Source organism: Lasioglossum baleicum, unplaced genomic scaffold (assembly GCF_051020765.1).
Source record: "Lasioglossum baleicum unplaced genomic scaffold, iyLasBale1 scaffold0761, whole genome shotgun sequence".
Classification (NCBI taxonomy): domain Eukaryota; kingdom Metazoa; phylum Arthropoda; class Insecta; order Hymenoptera; family Halictidae; genus Lasioglossum; species Lasioglossum baleicum.
This window is the reverse complement of record NW_027469821.1, coordinates 44,420-50,440: the sequence shown is the minus strand read 5'-3', so window position 1 is coordinate 50,440 and position 6,021 is coordinate 44,420. Positions and strand designations below refer to the sequence as shown.

At 28.4% G+C, this 6,021-nt stretch overlaps 1 pseudogene; it reads left to right on the top strand.

The window, feature by feature from the left end:
* The first annotated feature begins 649 nt into the window (after positions 1-649).
* On the top strand, positions 650-2,991 carry LOC143220327 (scavenger receptor class B member 1-like; annotated as a pseudogene).
* The last annotated feature ends 3,030 nt before the right edge of the window (positions 2,992-6,021 follow it).

Below are 6,021 nucleotides of genomic sequence, written 5' to 3'. Positions count from 1 at the left end.
AATAATATTCTAATACGTTCATGGTCGTAAAGTTAATCTCACAACGCCTCGGTATGCAATAGGAAATTTTCCAGCTATACGAATCGAGCAATCACGGCCCATTGAAAACGCCGGTATAGATTATTGTGGGCTTTTCCTCATAACGGAAAGAAAGATTCGAAATCAAAAACGATTAAAGCAACGAAGGCAGTACATTTATACGTAACGTTTTAATTTATGCGGACAAAATATGTAAAAGTATAAAATTGTGATTCGCGAATCTTTATAATTGAAAAAGAATACATTAGAATTTTGAAAATTGTTTACGTTTACTATGTCAATAAACAAAGCATTGACAGTTGTTTTTAATATAATCTGAAATTTATTCGTCTTCGATAACCTTTGTATCGTTTTTGGTTTTCTTCCTCGCTATAAATTTTTGGTTCATAGATCTTACAATTACCAATATTACAAATATTATATACAGATGAACATATTATATACATCTGTGTTAGATTTTGTAAAAAACACAAAATTTGAAACATCTCCAAAATCTGATATTTTATGACTTTCATCGAGTTTCTTTTTCTTTCGAAGGATATTTTGGAAGAACATACCTTATGAAAATCAAGTAAAGAGGAGAACATTAGCTATGGACTCGTTTCCGAACATGTCGATTACTAGTATTGATATAATCGTCAAGATGAAACGCGATACGAAGCAGTCTGTACTTTTAAGTTTACAATTTTTTTAACTTATTTTCATTAAATATCGTGTAACATAAAAGATTCCACATATTCAGCTCCTCCGATTCCTGCCACATAAGTCTAAGATCACCCAAGATATTTAAATTCCAAAAGAACGTACGAACAGTTATAGAAAATTATTCACACAGCAAAATGTCTTATTCTTGTCATAAAATAGTTATTGGAAAGATGCCATAAAATCGATATTTTGCAAAACCATGGAAATATAGAATATGTAAATACGAAAATTGCAATGGCCTCGGTTTTAGTAAAAATTCACGTCACGTGAAATTGAATGAAATTTTAAGAAAAAATTCGAATTTCACAAAGCTAATATCGCGTCGAGAAATATACCAATAAGTCTTGTACATTCCGTAAAATAACTTTTCCTTTCTATTTCAGAGTATTACAAACGTTATGAGGAATGCTGCATATTTTACTAGATTAGGACTAACTCTCCTCATTACTCAGACGAATTCATGTCCTCTGGTCAAGAAGACTGCTAAGGAATTTATGTTCGGTTACGAATCCGGTTTTCTTGCCGTTGGCATCAAATGAATGCCATCTTGGATCAAATTCGATAAGCTGAGTCTCATCGGCAGAGCGAGTGTCAATTCCACAACTTTGTTTACTTGATTCTTCCAAAAACTGCAAGATAATTACGATAATCCCAAAAATAAAATATCGCTGTTTTCTTTCTTTCTTTTCGATTTCGTAACAAAATTCTTGCAGAATATCTTCGCAGAGTATAAAGCAATCTTCTCAAATTTCCTACCCCTAATTGAATCTCGCGACCGAAACTCAACTATATATTTACATATTACTGAGATTTTAATACGACTTCTTTTTACACCCAGATTTATGACTTCGAGGATGACTATGTAACCGTTTACACCGGCGAAAAGGACGTACGTCGCACAGGACTAATCAAAAAGTTTAACGGCAAAGTAGATCTATATCAATGGATAGAAAAGTGTGCGAATGTGAACAGAGCCAGTGATGGAGTAATGTTTCCGAGTTACATTCAATCGAACGATACTATATTATTCCTTAGGAAAAGTCTCTGTCGCAGTGCCTACATGGTATGTCACATTTTAGCACACGCCACATACCGAGCACCAAAGAATCTCGTATTCCAATGATTCTCAATGTCCCGAAAAGTCCTTGTGCTATTATCAATTATCACCAATAATCGGCAATCTTCAATTATCAATTTCGAAATAACGATCCATATGAAATATTGCAATAATATACGTACAATAAATACTATAAAATATTTATTTCGAAAAGATATAGTACACGAAATTGAAATATCATTTTGTAGGCTAGAACTGGAGAGACAACCATGAATGGGCTGCACACCTACGAATACAAATTTTTCGAAAACATAATGGATAATGGTGTCTATAACCCAGAGAACAAGTGTTTCTATCGATCAATGTCACCGATTGTGATTACGGTAAGGTGATTTAAGCCATAAAAATAAATATTAAAAATAACATGAAGCACATAGATGCATAATATAACGCAACTAAATAACATATCGTAATGACCATTAACATTAAGGACATAAATGAGGGATAGAAATTTTGTACGTTTACGTTGGTCAATTTACCTTTGCAATCATGCAGGATTTCCCACCGCACTGTCGTATCCACACTTCTACAAGAGCAATCCAAGCATTTCGGAAGCTGTTAAAGGTTTAAATCCAAGGAAAGATATTCACGAATCGTTTGCCTATATCCAACTAAACTCAGGTTTACCGGTAAAACTTGGCTTCCGTTTTCAAATAAATACGGCTTTACAAGATATCGGGCACATGGCTAGGGTAGAAAAATTCGAAAATCTTGTTTTACCGTTGCTGTGGTTTGAAGTCGTAAGTATTAAAATATATCGAATTGCGATTAAATTATGTAAATCATATTATAAATTTCATTCTCAGGAATATCTAATTTTCAAAACATTTGTTTTTTTTAGGGAATGTTTGAATTACCAACATCGATGCTTATTCGTTTCTGGTTTTACTTAAATTTCTTACCAATTCTGCAAGATGTCCTGATTTATTTCTTGTTCTTCCTTGTCATTTCGACAATGGTTGGATTTTCGAATACAAAATAAAAAATTACCACTTTTTAACAATAGCCAGATATCGCGTATGATTAACGAGAACGACACTTACTATAGTTCATTAATCGAATTGAAGGATGCGAATATAGAGTCTGAAGAGGATATGGAAGTACCGTTTTCAAAACAAGAAATTGTCTGACTATTAACGCACGATTAGAAATCTAGATAGAGGCTATTCCCCACGTAAAACTAAAACTCAAAACCAAGGGAGTGCAACGGATCATTTTAGATTTCGAGATATTGCAATCGATACGGCAAGTGAAAAGGTACTCTTAGAATCTCAGAGTGTTTATCATTTAATACGAATTGTATTCAAGTGCAATTATAACATAGTAAGCAGTGACATCTTACTTTAAATTTTCTGGTTAAAGTACATATGTCAATGTAAGCGGTGTTAGTTCAGAAACAATGATGTTTCTACTACTACGTATATAGTACGCATATAATATGTATTGTTATTTAAAAAAATTTATTTAAACAGCTTTTTATAATAGCGAGAGCTTAAATTTTTATTTTAGTTATAATACTTTGAATTTGTAAGTTTTGCGCAAAGATCTGTACATCTCAAGAGAAAGGAGAACGAAAAAGAGGATTCTATAATTATTAACGCAATTTTATATAAATAATATATGTTCTTAATAATTAATAAGCTATTATGTATATTAAGTAGAGCTGTTAAAAGTATTATATCGTATAGAAAACATTGCGGTTATATTAGGTCGTCCCATAAGTTCTTTCCGGTTTTTACTTTTACTACTTAGAATTATATGTCGAATAAACCTTGAAATATTAAGAAAAAATGTAATCGCCCTTTTGTTATTCTATTTCTTCCTATTCCGTTGGTAAATACGTTAATCATCGACATAGTTTATAAAATGCGACGAAGAATGTAAATATCACCGCGAAAAATCTTATGGGACAACCTAATAATTTATGATCCATCTTGCTTTATCTATTGTAACGGAAGCTTTAATGCACTTAGATAACTTCGTTATAAGATATAATTCACATTACATATTTGTATCTAATAATAAAAGTTTGTGAACAATTTATTTATTCTGTAATTTCACGTTATTGTGTTAATGAAATAGTTATGTTTAACATGAATGATTTGTGTCCTAAAGAAAGCTTATAATTCGAAACCTAGAATTATAATCTTTCTTCAGATATAATTAAATATACTGTGTACTTTCTTATATTAGATTATTTGTTTTGATTTTCTATATGTAAATATTGTAAATAGACTATTAATTTAAAATTTCCAATGCATGTAATATTTTCATTGATTATAAATTTCGAGAAGCTCCATATGACGTAAAGGGTAATATCAGAATTAAAGAATTTAAAAATAATTGTAGGAAGATAAGAAAAATCATCAAATTTGAACAAAATATAATGTGCTGACACAAAAAAAAAAAAACGAAATGTATGTTAGAACTCTAATTTATAAGTTGTTAACTAAGAATATTTTTTTTAAATTTCATCAATTATATGCATAATAAACTATATATTTAAGTAATAATTGTATATTTAATTAATGGCTATAGTTAACTAAGGAAACGGTATTCTTATGGTTGTGAATTAATATGTTCCTATAATACGTATTTTCATAATATTTAACCCTAAAACGATAAAAATAAAATTCACCTTTAGCTGATTGTATACACGAGTTCTGTTTTCTTTGTTCTATATTCTATATAATATTACAAATAATTATTATATTCTTTGCGTAAATATTGTAATTCTTGCCAGTGAAATGATTATGATATAAGTGTTTATAAGGATTAAAGTTAATCAATCAAAGTTAAAGAATATTTAATAAATTTGTTTTCCTCAAATCGCAAAACGCAAATTAAAAATAAGGTTGATATCATAACATATTAGATACTAAATAAAATTATAAATTATATTTTTTTTAATTTTCATGTATATGCGCAAGAAATGTGACACACTTAATTACAGGTTAAATCTTTAGTTCTAGATATAAATAATGAGATACATATGCAGGTATAAAAGTTTCTGATAAAAAAACAATAATTACATTTCAAAATTTCAAGCTTTAATCGACATGTTTATACTTAATTATTAATGGTTGCTTAGATATAAGATAGTTTGAATAATGTGTATAATGAAAAAATTATGATTCCATGTTTATCTAAATATATCCATATACAATCTTTTTTTTAATGGTTACTATATTATTCTTAAATAGACATTTCTAATAAAAGAAACACTAATTTTGTCATATATTTCTGAACAAATTGTTGTATTTTCTCTTTATCTGAAACAATTACTTATTAATTCAGATTTAATAATATGATTTAAAAATTTTTTGAAATTATACTTTACCAAATATTTTTTGAGCAACATTTTTCACTATATATTAAAATCATTAAGGCTGAAACAGTTACAATCTTGTCAAAAATGTATGAAATTATATTTATAAGATATATTACTCACTCATGATCGTACTTTGATAAAGCAATGCCATCTAAATTATTACTAGATTTAGTTTGAGACAATTCAAATTGAGATATCCTTGATTGAACAATATTTTTGTCTTTACATACATCGCATCTATCCTTGCATAATGGTGGACTATTTCCATAAAATATTTAGAAAATACCGCATGTCTACATCTATGGAATGTATTAAACATATATTTATCAAAAGAAATATTTATAAATCATATAAGAATTCTTACTTCGTTTCCAGACAATATGAAACAATTTTTTTCAAATTTTCCCATCTTAATTTCACAAGGTCTGAATCTTTTTTCGTTATTTCTTTTTTAATAAGAAATGCAATAGGTGCATATTCTTCATTACTAAAATAAATTCTACAAAATGCTGGTTGACAAATAGTAATTTAATCTTTGGAGAATTGGATATCAAATCTCTCATTATTGAATTTCTTTCCTTAATTGCTGTGGTTGAGTTCAATGAGCCAGCATTAATTTTTTTACTAATAAAAAAGTCTACTTGATTCTATAATAATAAATTAATATTATATAATATATTTATATTTTCTATGTATATATTTGCTAATATTTTAATATAGGTATATATACATAATTTCATTAGAGCTAACAATGGAGAAGAAATAATTGTAACTTTATCTTCTTTCATTAAAGCTGGTAATTGAAAACATACTTTCATTAGAGATAACA